The following is a 15,444-nucleotide window of genomic DNA, read 5'->3' as shown; positions in this document are numbered from 1 at the left end:
CAATTGAGAAAAAAAAAAGGTTGAAAATGGTAAAATCATTTTCAGCCAATCATTTATTTTTGCCGCAAAATGTTCCAACGTACCGGCGGAAATGGGAAACGAATGCACATGTGTTTTCCAACATAACATATTTCCTTAAACTATGCTAATCATTACCTTAATATATACAAAAACATAGTTTTCTTCGTTTTTTTTTTTTAATTTTTATAAGCTATTTTTATCAAAAAATGATTTTAAATATACCAAAATTCATGATTTTTTATTCTCTACAAATAGACATCTATATTGATATAGTATTAAGATAAAATATTTTTTTTTTTATATTTTCAGCTATCGTTATTCATAAATGAATAACAATGCACCAGGTTTTATTACAGTACATTCGTTATTCATTTATGAATAAAAAGTATGATTTTTTTTTTTACAATTTAAGTATCATTCATATATGAATATAGCATATAATAAACATAGTATATTCATATTTTAATATTGGACGATGAATTCACTTGTGAATATTAACATAATATATATTTACTTGTGAATATTAGATGGTATATTTACTTATGAGTATTAAATGATATTTCATATGTGAATATTACATAGTATTACATGGTATATCACATGTGAATATTACAGAGTATATTCACTTGTGAATATTAGATTATATATTCACTTATGAATATTACACAGTATATTTGCATATGAATATTACAAGGTATATTCACTTATGAATATTGAAGGTATTTTGACAAATATATATAATTTTTTTATGTTATTCACATATGAATAACATACAGACTTGCATATTTGTTTTGTGTTTTTAATAATCATATACTGATTCAGGTGAGAAAACATATTCATATGTGAATATAACGTGGTAATTTAGTTTATGCATTTCATCAAACAGTTGGAGTGCAAACAAGTTAACTATTTTAAAAATGTTAGAAACATTAAGTTATCAATTCCAAATCATCATATACTTCCGATTTTGACTTCAGATGCGACATCCTATCTTTGATCGATTTCTCAATTTGATTTTGATTTCCGAAAATCCGATTGGGAATCTGTGAGTACCGATTCTAAGTCCCTCAATGTCGATTGTGATTGCGAGTCCAGAACTCTTATTCGAATTTCATGAACAGCGAAGAAATTCCGGTTTAGTTGAAGAAATCTGGATGATTATTGAAGGTTGGAGGAAAATTTTTGATGATGAACGAACAGTTATCGAATTCTCTATAGTTACGTATTTGAGATTGAAGGTTATTACGACATTTACAAGTTTGCCACCGTATCTCTTATGCTTAGATTAAATGAGTGACTGAGAATGATTCCCCAATTCTCAACCTTTTTTATTTCTCAATTGAACCCACCTCTCTCTCTCTCTCTCTCTCTCTCTATATATATATATATATATATATATATATATATATATATATAAGAGTTTCCTTATGTACGTATGAAAAGAAATAGAGAATATATCTACAAGACTTTCCTTAGGTACATAGGGAAAGAAATAGATCATAATTAGGTTTAAACGTTGACAACTATTGAAAGATGATAAATACTAAAATAAAGAATTTGAAAAAGATCATTTACCCCTTCCCCTCATCCACCCCAATTTTTAAGTTGGAGCATATAAGTTTCGAATGCTCAACTTGCTCAGTAAGAACCAAAGATGTGATATATGTATAGGATGAATCTCCTTTTTAAATAATTCAACAACTTGATGTGTGGTGTGTATATGCATAAGGTGAATCTCCTTTTACTCAACTCACTCACGAACAAAATAGCAATCCAATTTGATGTGTGCTAGGTGTGTAAAACCCGACAAATAATAGGGGTATGATATACTCCAAAAGAACATTGCTATGTTGCACTAAAAGGTAGTACAAGGCAAGCACGGTCAAACCACAAAGACACGGGACAACAGTTTATACCTCTTTGCGCAAGGTACTTTGATCACCAAAAGTAAATGGGAGGGGGGCTGAATGAAATGTTTAAAAAAAATGATTGAAGACACAAGTAATCAACTAAATGAGTGGATTAAATTTAGAAACTGTAAGAGCTCCAACTCTATGTATGACAACTTAGCAGTGTGATTCAAATACGACTAGATACTTGCTCAATTCTATCTAAGTTGGTACTTGAAAGTGTTAACAATATCTAACACTTCTCACTCACCACGTTAATTAACCAAAACGAGCTCTTTGATTAACCTTAACTTTACTAACCTAATCTAAATAAGCTCTTAGAAATAGATTAAAAGATTGCATTAAACTTTATGTGAATGTTCCCAACAACACACGATACTCCTCATAAGCTCGAGAGTGTAAGAATGTGCGAATAAGATTTACACTAGATTTATTCAAAAGAATTCAATTTAGTGCTTGTCACTTGTTCAATTTCACAAAACAATTATGGATTTTGCAAAATATATAACTTGAATGACCTAACCCTAATTCAAATGGCCAATAAGAATCACAATTAAAATCAAACATTCGATTAAAGCAAAATCAAATTCAAAACTAAAAGCAAACATCAGGTCATATGATTGAAATCACAACTAAGAAATCAAAACATGAAGTTTGAGAAACTAAGGTTCTAGCCACACATGGGTAGAATAGGATCACAAGTCAAAATATGGAAATAGTATGCAATTACAACTTACAAATAAGAGAAATAATGTTTTCAAATGACAAATGACCAAACCCTTGCAAAAGCCTTCGAAAATGTCTCACCAATAGTGATTGATATGATGTGTGTGTGTGTGTGGATGAAAATGACCCAATTCCTGTGATATGAAAAATAGGAAAAACTACCAAAAGTTGGTTTTAGGGTCGAATAGGCCTCGTGTCAAAATAGAGCAAACCAACATAGACCGTGATGAGTGGAAAATGGAATTCAATCCTTGATTCTCACTCCAACGTACAATGCTCAAAGTTGCTTAACTGGGCCAACACGACCTATGTCAAAATGGGCTAAACTGACACGGGTCGTGTTCAGCAAGGTCAACATTTTCTTTTATGGTCAAACATGACCTGTGCCCACTTTGTAGAGTAAATCCAACACGAACCGTGTACTCCTATGGTTACGAATCCAAACTTGATTCTTCCAACTTTTCCGTTCTGCGCCTGATCATCCCGAAATCCTCACCAATGCTTCCTAACACCTCCCAGAGCGCGTTTGATAACGTCTATTTTATGCATATATTAATGATATTTTCTTATTATTTTGTACTATGTTTTTATGTTATTTAGAACTAAAATATACTTAATATGCTTTGAAATATTCAATTACAGTTGAAATGGGAGATGGAATGCAAAAGGAAGAGAATGGAGCTGAAAAGATGCAAAAAGGATATTGCTGGCAGATTGACCCCTCTTCAATGTTTTGGGTATATCTGATGACTCAGAATTCCGATTAACGAAATTCAAAATGTTATGAAAACTAGACGAAATTTCCTACGACTTATATGATAGGGCCTTTTTACTAATTCGACATTTATCATATCCAAACCCGGCCTTGAAGATGAAGCATAAAAGTTGGACGAAAATTCCCTCCAAGTTACTTATTCCCCAAGCACCACTTACCTTATTTTTATTTGCTTAATCGCTAAGCCACCATTAGTTTCCTTATTCCAATACAACTCTAATATTCTATATTAATTCCACCTCCATTCAACTATAAATACCCCATATCATTCCACCATTTTTCATCATCTGTGATATTCCACTTCGACTTGTGCGACAAGAAAACTTCATAGTTGCCGTTTTGAGGGTCTAGAAAGCGGCCATAGGGCCATTAAGTTGATATGGAGAAAATATCTAAGAGATTGGAGAGCGGATTTATGTCGGTAATTATGTGGTTTGTTATCGTGACCATGTTTAGCATGCCATTGTGATTCCATTGTGTTTACTTTCTAATTTAGGTGTAAAAACCTTTTACTTTGTGTTTATGATTGGATGAATCCTTGATTTATGGATTAATTGCTATTTGGATTGTTTTATTTGTTTTTAATTTATCTTGTTGAGCTTGTTAAAATATCCTTATGTGTTAACGATAATTATTTTCTGTTAATAATCAACTTTATTGAGTTTTATGAACATCTTCTTAATTGCTTGAATCATATAGTTTTTTGCAAACAAAATTGTATGCCTAGTATTAGTGAAGATGAACCTAGGGTTGATTAGAAAATAAGTAAGTTAATGTGTGAGCATGTGTGATGACCAATCATACAAAATTTAATTAAATTAACAAATTTGACTAACTATTATTACAAGTCTTGTTTGATACGAACTGAACACTAGGAAACCTGTTAGTTTAATCAATTGGCCACTGTTTGAATTGACTTGTTTACTAAAAGATTAGTAATAGTGAACATGAACCTAATCATTTTAGAAATCGGTGAACATGAATAAATAAATATGTGTGTGATATTATCTATTATTTTGAGATGTAATTTTTCTAAACCAAAGTACATAAAGAGATTTGTCTTCGGTCAGTTTACCGAGATTTATTTTTTAATTGATTGTTTGATAATTAATTCCATAAAATCTTTCTTTACTGCTTTCGTCTGTTTTGTGTAACCTATAATCAAACATTCTAATATTAATTCACTATCATTCCCCTTGTGTTCGACACCCTTGCTTATCAAAGCTATATTATACTCGATCGGGTTCACTGCATGTAAGATGTGGTTTAGATATGATAAAATATGAATTATAAATAAAAAAATAATGCATTAAATATTCACACCAGCGTTCCAACCTCCGGTTTACATGAAAAGAACATGAAAGTATGCAAATAAGGTTGTTCTAGAGACTAACATGAATATGATGAAATGCAAGAAAAATGGAGAACAACTATGCTAAATAGATGCATAAAAATGGACTAAAAGGTGTGCAAAAAGGTGCAAAAAATGCACCTAACAATGTTTTTAGTGTTAGCCTAATAAGATTATGGGCTATATTTTGTATTGGGTCTTATGTTGGCCCCAATAGCTAGAAAACCCTAATTAGCTAGTTTATATACTGTCTTATCTTTCATTGTATCTTTGTACTTCTCATTTGATAATAATATGAAACCCTATTTGTTCTATATTTTGTTAGTTTTCATGGTATCAGAGCTCGGTTGAACATCTGTACTATCATTTTGGGGGAGAGTTGTAGCAGGCATGACACTGTTCATCGTTACTATTCACCGATAATGTTCATCGTTACTGTTCTCGTTACCATTCATGTTACGATTCATCGCAATTTTGGGTATGGTTTCTTGATCGTTTATGTATTCAGTTTGACTTTATTTGTTCATTTCTTCGGTTTCAAGGGTTTCATTTTGCCTGTTGGTTTTGTTGATTTCGAGATCTTGATTGTTTCTGCTGCTACTTGTATTTACAGTTTGATTGATATTGAAATATGGCCCCACGAGATGATTCTCTTCAACCCATTAGTATTCAACTTGATAGAAAAAACTATGCCCATTGGAGTTATGTTATGAAAAATTTCTTGTGAGACAAGACTATGTGGGGAATTATTATATGTGACAAGAAGAATCCAACAGACGAGAAGGCGAATAATTATGCAACCTTACTGGATCCATGGGAGACTGATAACTCCAAGATCATTACTTGGATTAATAATTCTTTTATCCAGTCTATTGGTACTCAATTTGCGAAGTATGACACAACAAAGGAGGTTTGGGATCACTTGGCTATGCTGTATACTCATTCTAACTTTGCAAAGTAGTATTAGTTAGAGTTTGATATTCTAGCCCTTCAACTAACAGTCTTAGTGTTCAAGAATTTTATACAACTATGTCGGATTTGTGGGATCAATTGGCTCTTAAAGAACCTGTTGTGTTGAAGGATTTTTAGCCTTATATTGATATAGGGGAAGTTAAACGTTTGGTTCGGTACTTGATAATAGTACGTTCAAATTTTGAAGGCTTTAGCGAGTAAATATTGCATCGCACACCTCATCCCACTGTTGATTCAATTGTTCATGAGTTGATTGTTGAAAAAACTCATATGAAGTCCCATCCTGACAAAGGTCTTAAGACAGCCACTCCTAATGTCTTTGTTGTTCCACAATGACCTCAGTCTTCAAACCATGATTGTCCTAAAGTTGCATTTGATGAGTGTGCTTTCTGTAAGAAGAAGAACCATTAGAAGGCAAATTGTCCTTTGCTGACAAATAAGGGAAACCAATAGAAATAGTAAACGAGATCACCTGTACAGTCTCAGGTTTCCCAACAGAACAAGTCTTCTGGATAGTCACGTCCCTCGTTTCCATCTTTTAGGCGACCACGGTATGGTGATGTTGCATGTTCAGTTGAGAATGAAATAGATTTTACACCACCATCAGCCTTGGATCCACAAATTATTGAGCAGTTCAGACAGTTCATTGTTTCTAATCCAACTGCCATGTTAACTTCCATGTCTCATTTAGGCATGTCTTCATCCAACACATCATGTATTCCTTCATCCTTGTAGATATTGGATTCCGATGCATCCCATCACATGTCACCATATTTTTCATATTTTTCTTCATTATCTTCTCGTACACTTGTCTCTTTATGTCTGCTAGTGCTACACCCATAGCATTATAGGGTGTTGGTTCTATTTTCACTCCTTATATATCATTAACATATGTATATTATATTCTCACACTTTCTTTGAATATTTCATCGGTCTGTCACTTGTGTAAATCTGGTTGTTGGGTCTTCTTTTCAGATTCATCCTGCTATGTACATTACATTCGATCTCATAGGGTGATTGGGATAGGTCGTAGACTTGGGGAGCTCTATTTTTTTGGAGCAACTACATGTTGTTGATGTCGTTGCATCTAAGTGTCGATTTATCGTATTTTCATTTAAGCCCTTCGTCGTTTATTTTTTATCTTTGGCATTCTCGTTGGGACACGTGGCTCCGTCTCATTTACAGTTTTTGGTTTCCAGTAGTGTGTTAGGCTCTTTGAAAACTTATGATATTTGTGATTGTTGTGGTTATAAATGTAACATTCAGATTCCTAGGTATATTATCTTATCATTTAATTTGATATTTGTGGAGTGACTCGACAAGTTGGTGCCTCAAATCATCGAGTAGAGTCGCGACAGGTGACACGGATAAATGAATGGACTCGACAAGTCTGTGAGGCGAATCGCCTAGTCAGCGTTGCTGTAGGAAACCATTATTTCTTGGGCATGTGGCCCATTTAAAGGCACTTATAGCCTCCCCTTGCGGCCATTTTCCCTGGAGAGAGACTCTAAATGATCCTTGAGCTTATAGAGAGAAAGAAAGAGCTAAACTTGAGCATTTTGGTGTATCTTTTCAAGGAATGGAGAAGGTTTTCAAGCAAGGAGAAAAAGAAGGTAGTTAGATCTATCAATATTCATCCAAGGGCTTCTCTTAGAGGTATCAAGTTCGAACCTTTCTCTCTTGTTTGAGTAGATCTCTCATTTTGAAGATTAGGACTTCTTTTCTTTATATTTTGGGACTTTGAGGATTTGGGGTTCATAGGGAGGCTTGAACTCCAGATATGGACCATAGGAGTTCCCTAGCATCAAATGGTTCCGCTTTGTTTAGCCTTGGGGAAATTTATGAGTGAAAAACCCATTTAGATCATGTTCTTCGCATTTCATGCCCAAAATGCCATGCATGGACGTAAAGTCTATGACTTTTCATGATAAATGAGCCTTGAGAGTGTGGATCTGGAGTTTGGGAAAGTATCCTGCCTTAAAATCATCTGAATGCAATTTGAGTCTGAATGGACTTGCCGAGTTGATGAGCCGACTCATCGAGTAGATTAGGGTTGTCCCGATTAGCTGGATCATGCGAGAGCTCGGTGAGTTAGGGGTTAACTCGATGAGTTGGACCTTCATGAGATGGTCGAGAATCGACGGGACTCGACGAGTTGCACGGGTGCACCCGGCGAGTCTTGTCAATTTCGGACTGTTGACTAGAGTTTGACTTCTATTGACTTTAAGGTTTGGTCAAAATGAGTAATGAAGGTCGGGGAAGGGTAAAACGGTCTTATACCCATTTCTAGGGCTAATAGTGTAAGAGATATCAATGAATGGTGTAGTCGAGTGTGAGGAGAGTATTAATTGGAAATATTATCCTTGTGATAGGCGGAGGCTAAATCGAGGATTTCGAGCACGAGATTTTACTAGCTAGCTTGCAAGGTAAGTCTTCTCACTATATTGTACCTAGTATGGTATTTATGTGGGACTAGAGGATCTTATGTGTTTACTTGAGTTATGCATGTTATGTGTGATATGAACTGTGTGCTATATTATGTGATACTTAGACCGGACCGAAGGGTCCAACGAACTATGAGGCCATAGGGTCCTCACTTAGACTGGACCAGAGGGTCCGATAAGCTGTGGGACTGGAGGGTCCCACTGAGACACATTGACCGAAGGGTCTTCCAGGCTATAGCCTCGAGTGGCTAATAATTCTTGCATGGTATTTTGGGGAACTCACTAAGCTTTATGCTTACCATGTTATGTGTTATGTGTTTTAGGTACTTCCGAGGATCGCGGGAAGGCACCGGCGTGATTGTACACACTTGTTCGAGATTATGTCGAGGATTTTAGGATTTGACTTTTGTTGTGGATTTATGTTGATATTGAGACACTTATGAATTTTATGAAATATAATATATGAGTTTTATGTGTTTTAAAAATGAAATTTTGGTTTGAAAAATTACGTTGTTACAACTTGGTATCAGAGCCTTGGTTTGAGGGATTCGGATGCACCTTCGGGTATGTCTGGACTCAAACTGAGGATTTGAGAAAAATTTCAAGAGAAACGATTTTCTAAAATGAGTAAGAGTTTCTCAAAGAAAAACAAGAAAGAGCAGTGTGTACAATCAGCTAGCGCCCGAATGGTGATTTTCCCAAAATACCCTTACTTTCAGTGTTATGAGATAATTATGAGATATTATGAGATATGTTATGCATGCTAGAGATTATGCTAGGTACTTCATATTTTAGGACTAGAGTGTCATGATTTGTGATGTCTTAGCCTAGGAGTTACTGCTACCTGTGATTTGCTTTGAGTACGAGTATGTAGCAGAAATAAGTTTATGAGAGTAGCTTGTGTTCGACAAGAAATAGAGTACTTGCGATTTGGAATCCTAGGAGGAGGACTTGGGGTGATTACAGATGCGGTGTAGAAGGTAGTATTGGGCTCGTACTACTGGAAGCACCGGGTTGGTGAGCAGTCAAAGTAAGAATCATCGGGATGCTAAGGAACAAGTAGGGAGAGTGATCGAGTGTGAGTATACTCGAGCAAGTCTTTGATTATTTTTGTGTTGTGTTTCAGATACATCATGGTGGGTATGTGCCACAACCTTGAGAGCAGTGGAGTTAGCGATGATGAGATTCAAGGAGGTGGCCACAACTATTCAAGAGGGCATCCCGGAGATGTTTGGGTCTATCAAGACCACCTTGATCGAGACGTTTGATGAGCGTTATGTTGTAGTTACCGAGGTGGTTGCTGCTGCAGCCACCATAGATGTCACTGCTGCCAGGCCCCAGGGGGTGACTTGTTGTTGTACCGAGAGTTCAACAACACGAAGCCACCAGAGTTTGATGGGACTCATGATCCGATTGTCGCCATAAGAGGGCAAAGCCCGCTGATTCGAGATCTGGAGGCAAGAAGGGTTGAACTTGTGGAAAGTGTAGCAAGAGTCATGAGGGGGTATGTCGAACTGGTGTTTTCTACAAGTATGGTATGGAGGGGAATATCTCAAGGGATTTCCCTAAGGGGTCTGCAGTTTGTTTCCATTGTAACCAGACCAGCCATCAGAATGTCGAGTGCCCACAGCTGCTATAGGGATCAGCACATGGATCTGCCCTTGTTGCTACACGAGCTACAGAGAGCCGGCGAGTGAAGGCCGAGGTATCGAGGGTTCGCGGGAGAGCCTTCCAGCTGACAGCGGAGTAGGTCCGCACAGCACCTGATGTTGTGGTTGGTATGTGTTCTTTTACTTATTCTGTTTCGATTTATATTGTGCTTGCATTGTGATATTCTTAGGTACTTTTCTTGTGATTTTTGTACCTGCTTTGGTGTTATTTGACTCGGGTGCGAGAGGGTCTTTTGTATCGCTAGCGTTTAGTCGTCACATCAGTATCGAAAGAGAGGTGTTGGGTCGACCTCTAAGAGTTTCCATAGCCGATGAGCATGCGGTGTTTGCAACTGATGTGATTCGGGGATGTGTACTCGAAATTTTTGGAGTTGAGTTCTCGGCAGATCTGGTCCCAATCGCGATGGGTGATGTATGTGTCATTGTGGGCATGGATTGGTTGAGTCGATTTGGAGTTGTGATCGACTGCGAGCGTCAGATGGTGACCATAAGAGACCATAGGGGGGAGTTCTTACAATGTATGGTGAGGGCACCCAATCTGGGTCAGTATTCTGCTCAGCTGCCAAAGCGAGGAAGAGTCTACAACAAGGTTGCAGGGTTTTATAGCGTATGTGATGGCTGCACGAGTTGCTGCTGAGAGACTGAGTTCTGCTATTGAGGTTTTGATGGTGAATGAGTTTCCAAATGTTTTTCCTGAGGAGTTACCGGGTGTGCCTCCCTAGAGGCAAGTGGAGTTCTGGATTGATTTGGTTCCGGGAGCGGCGCCTATCGCGAAGGCACCTTATCGCCTTGCGCCGCCTGAGATGCAAGAGTTATCCTCACAACTCTAGGAGTTGTTGGGGAAGGGCCTTATCTAGCCGAGTAGCTTGCCGTGGGGAGCACCGATCCTTTTTTTCAAGAAAAATTATGGTTCTCATCGGATGTGCATCGATTACCGGGATTTAAACAAGCCGACGATAAAGAACCGTTATCCACTTCCAAGGATTGATGATCTATTCGATCAATTGTATGATGTGTCTTGGTTTTCCAATATCGATTTGGGGTTTGGATATCATCAGATGAGAGTTCGTGAGGAGGATATCCAGAATACGGCCTTTAGAAATCGTTATGGGCATTACAAATTCATGGTGATGCCTTTCAGACTCACCAATGCATCAGCGGTGCTCATGGATCTCATGAACCGGGTGTGCAAGCCTATGCTGGATCGATCAGTGATCGTGTTCATCGACGATATTTTGGTGTATTCGAGATCCAGAGAGCAACATGAGGAGCATTTGAGAGAGATTCTTGGAGTATTGAGATCGATTATGATTACGACATCCCTCTTCATAGTCGAATTATGAAAACATGGCAAATAAAAAAATATTGTAGCAACAGACTGGTCTAGGATCATGTCTTTATGTGAGACATCATCGTGTCCCATATGCTTCGGGTATAGGATCGATTATATGTGCTATAAGATTTATCATTTCTAAATTTTCGAAATGCCTAGGGCATTAAGAGGGGAAAAAGGTCTAGAATTGGATATGACTAAAATGGTTAAGCACTTGGCAAGGATAATCTGAGGTTTACCAAAGATTGGTTGCTCATGAAAAGTTAGAAGTATGGTGTAAATTTTTGGAAAGGACCATATTGATATATTCTGAAAAGAGGCAACTCTTATTCAGAAGTGATAGTCAGAATGGGAATATGGAAATGTTTCATAGGTGGAACTTATTCATTAGATATGTGTAAGATTAGAAAACTTAACGAGAGAAGGATGTTCAAAGGAATGTACTTTGAATTTGAGACTGCGTTTCCATGGAATTGATCTCCATTAGAATACTTTGTAATATCTATTGACAAGTCTTTGTGACTTTGTGCATAACATTACAAGATGATCAATGCATATAAGTTTAGAATATAACAGATTTCGGTAAATGGTAGAAATTTGGAATTACATTTACGATAAGGATTTGAAATTGTGAAATGAGGATCATTGGAATTATGTTCAATTGATCTATTCCACAAAGTAAGGGTCATAGACAAACATAGTATGCATACTTACAGTATGACATATCTATTGTTTAGACAAACATAGTGTGAATGCTTGGAGCATGACATGAGTATTGTTTCGATATAAGTATTAAGTTGATTATTTGATACATTATGCAATGAATAATGTGTAATCAATATGGTGATTAAGTAAAAGGTGTTTTATTTATATTCATAAGTTTTGAGACCATATTGGATTCGATTATTCTTGTGTTTCACTTTGCATGTTTTGACTTCCCGAATAACTAGCTTATTCAAACTCTCCACAGTAAATCATACTTTGGAAGTAGGTATGAATCAAGATTGTCATGGATTGGGCTTGTAGATGTCTAAAGTGTTTAGACATAGCAAAAGTTGTTCCAACATTCATGAGTGCTCCTGGAATGAGATTCGAGTATTGGACTAAACCCACGCTTATTTGAATAACTTCATAGATTTTATCATGAGTGATCATGAGACGATAATATCTTATATTCTTCAAACGAAGATGTGTGAGTTGTAGTTGCACGTCGGTTACACATTGACATATGTAAACGCAACTAGTAACTTGGTTGTTATAAAACATATAATTGTGTGTAATTTGATGAGTATGTACAAGAGAACATTTAGGTTGAGGTTTATCCATTCCTTTTACCATTGGAGGGATAAAAGCGATATCTGTGGGCCCTTCGATGATTTAGTGATGACAAACGTAAGTGCTCGGTCGGGCCTGGACTGATTTGATTTCTTCAATTAGTCAGTCGTCATAAATCGAAAATCGTGAAACAATAGATGGACAAAGAGAATGATTAAAATCCATGTCTCAGTCCATATGATATCTAGAATGGAGGAATATATGATCCCTTATGTGACATCCCCAAAATCACGGCCAGAAAAGACCGATTTTGTTTATGCTTTATAAAAATCAGAGTACTTCATTTTATAAAAAGGTTGCGGAATTTGTTCCCAGAAAAACACGATAAATACGTTATTAAAACATTTTCGAACAAACGTATTTTTATTCATCTTAAAACGTTTGGGATGTTATCGTTAATACAGAAACATAAGCATAAACAGAACTTACATTTATTTATACTAGTGATCTACATCTCTTTAAATCTCTCAGTGTAAAGTGACTTCATATCAACACCTGTGATATACATAAACTGAGTGGGTCAGGTTGGGAAACCTAGTGAGTACATAGGGTTTTCAACCCACAATAATATAATTGTTATGTTTAATCATCAAACAATTAACCCTATTACCCATCCCCGTTATCTTCTTTACTCTTAAAGATTTAACCTAAGAGTCGTCTATCATGCATTTGTTTATTCCGAAGTCCCTTACTTTCAGGGTTATAGGACTGGCACTAAATCCATAGCTGCCGATGTTAGTTCGTAAAGCACTAATTCCATAGCTGCTATATCCTACTCATCGGGTACTAAATCCATAGCTACCAGCGTTCAACAGGTACTAAGTCCATAGCTACCAATTCCTACAGGTACTAAATCCATAGCTACCAGCGTCTAACTAATAGGTACTAATTCCATAGCTACCAATTTCTAATAGGTACTAAATCCATAGCTACCAATGTCTGACATGTACTAAGTCCATAGCTACCGGTGTTTGTCCCATAGGCACTAAGTCTATAGCTGCCAATGTATACTCACGTCATCTTCTATCTCTCATCATCTATCTACCCATCATCATACCGCACATATTCGTATATATAAAAAACGTATACAGTTTAAATACTTTAAAACATGTATAAAACGTTCATCCAACATAGACAGCAAGTATTCAAATAATATGCACACATAGCACGTAGTTTATATTAAATACTTCATATCTATGTGTAAGATGAAAGGGACTATGCACTCACCTGATTAGGTGGTGATTCCGAACTCAGATAGCACTTCGTTATCTCAAAACAATTTTCCTCGACAAAACCTAGTATCAATACCACTAGGGTTTAGTTTTTAACGTTAATCACGACTAATTAATAGTTTAGCTATTATTACTATTATATAAGCGTTAAATAACACTCAATATAACTCATAATAATAGCCCAAATAATTATTTTAAGGTCCTAATAATGTTACTATAATTAAATAAAATCTATATTAAATATAGTATAGGCGTAGCTCACTTACAGCGAGTTTTTATTAAAAACCGGGCTTCGCTGGAGCAGCGTTTCCAAGCCGAAAGCTTTTCTTCTCGGAGCCGTCGGGCGCTCTGGGGCTTTCTTCTTGTGCTAGGGAGGTTCCGTAGACTTGGGAGGGGTTTAGGGAGGCTAGAGAGAAGTTAGAGAGAGAAAGAGAGGCTTATGGTGTGAAGAAAATATGAGGAGTTCACCCTTGTATTTATAGGAAGTGTATAGTAAAGTAGTCACCAAGCTTCGTCCGTAACTTTTGCATACGAGCTCCGTTTTTGTCTGTCTTTTTACCGTTGAGTTCCTATTAATGAGATCTTCAACTTTCATTTAGATCTCGTTGGCTAATTCTCATTCTATCTCGGATTTACAAAACTGTATCGAATTCGCCGCGCTCGAAAAGTATGGACTAAGCTTCGTCCATAACTTTCGCATACGAGCCCCATTTTTGTCTGTCTTTTTACCGTTGAGTTCCTATTAATGAGATCTTCAACTCTCATTTAAACCTCGTTGGCTAATTCTCATTCTATCCCGGATTTACAAAACTGTATCGATTTCGCCGCGCTCGAAAAGTAGGGACTAAGCTTCGTCCATATCTTTCGCATACGAGCTCTATTATCGTCATTCTTTATATCTACGCGTTGGTATTTACGAGTACTACAACATTCATTTAGATCCTGTCAGCTAAAAATCGACCGCTCTAAAATTCAGATTTCGGGCTGTGCACTGCTATGCTAAATCTTAGAAAAATCATAACTTCCTTATACGAAGTCAGATTTGGGCGTTCTTTTTATCGATGTTCTTAGTTTAACATATTCTACGACTTTCGTTTAGAGCGCTAAGGCTAAATCTCGCTCTATCGTAAATTCACTATTTACGCTTCCCGGTATCGTGCCGGTTCTGTCGCGAAACTTCGACGGGTCATAACTTCTTCGTTATAACTCGGATTTCGGCATTCTTTATATGTGCGGAAACCTTGTGACATATAATATAACTTGGTTAAAATTATTTATTCTAAATAATCTTTTGCCAAAAAGTCGTTTTCGACCCATATTGCCTCTAAATTGACTAGCCCGGATCTACGGGCGTTACAATTATCTTCCCCTTAGAATGATTACGTCCCGGAATCATCAACGAAACAAGGATCGTATAATGAATCCATACATCATCTCTTCATCCTAGGTAATAATTATAACTTCTTTATTCCTTCAAGTCTATCTCTTAGACTTATTGATTGTAAGCAATACTTGATCGTGCACCTGCTCTCTACCTCAGATTAGACTCCAAATTATGGCCTATCATCATGTGATGCACATTTAGACTCAGGTCTCTTAAATTCTAAAACAGACTAAGCCTTCCTTCATGTTCTAATGTGATATAATCATACTTTAACATGTAGCATTTCTAGCT

The sequence above is a fragment of the Lactuca saligna genome, chromosome 4 (genome assembly GCF_052625555.1).
Source record: "Lactuca saligna cultivar CGN05327 chromosome 4, ASM5262555v1, whole genome shotgun sequence".
In the NCBI taxonomy this organism is placed as follows: Eukaryota; Viridiplantae; Streptophyta; class Magnoliopsida; order Asterales; family Asteraceae; genus Lactuca; species Lactuca saligna.
Note: the sequence above shows the minus strand (reverse complement) of the source record.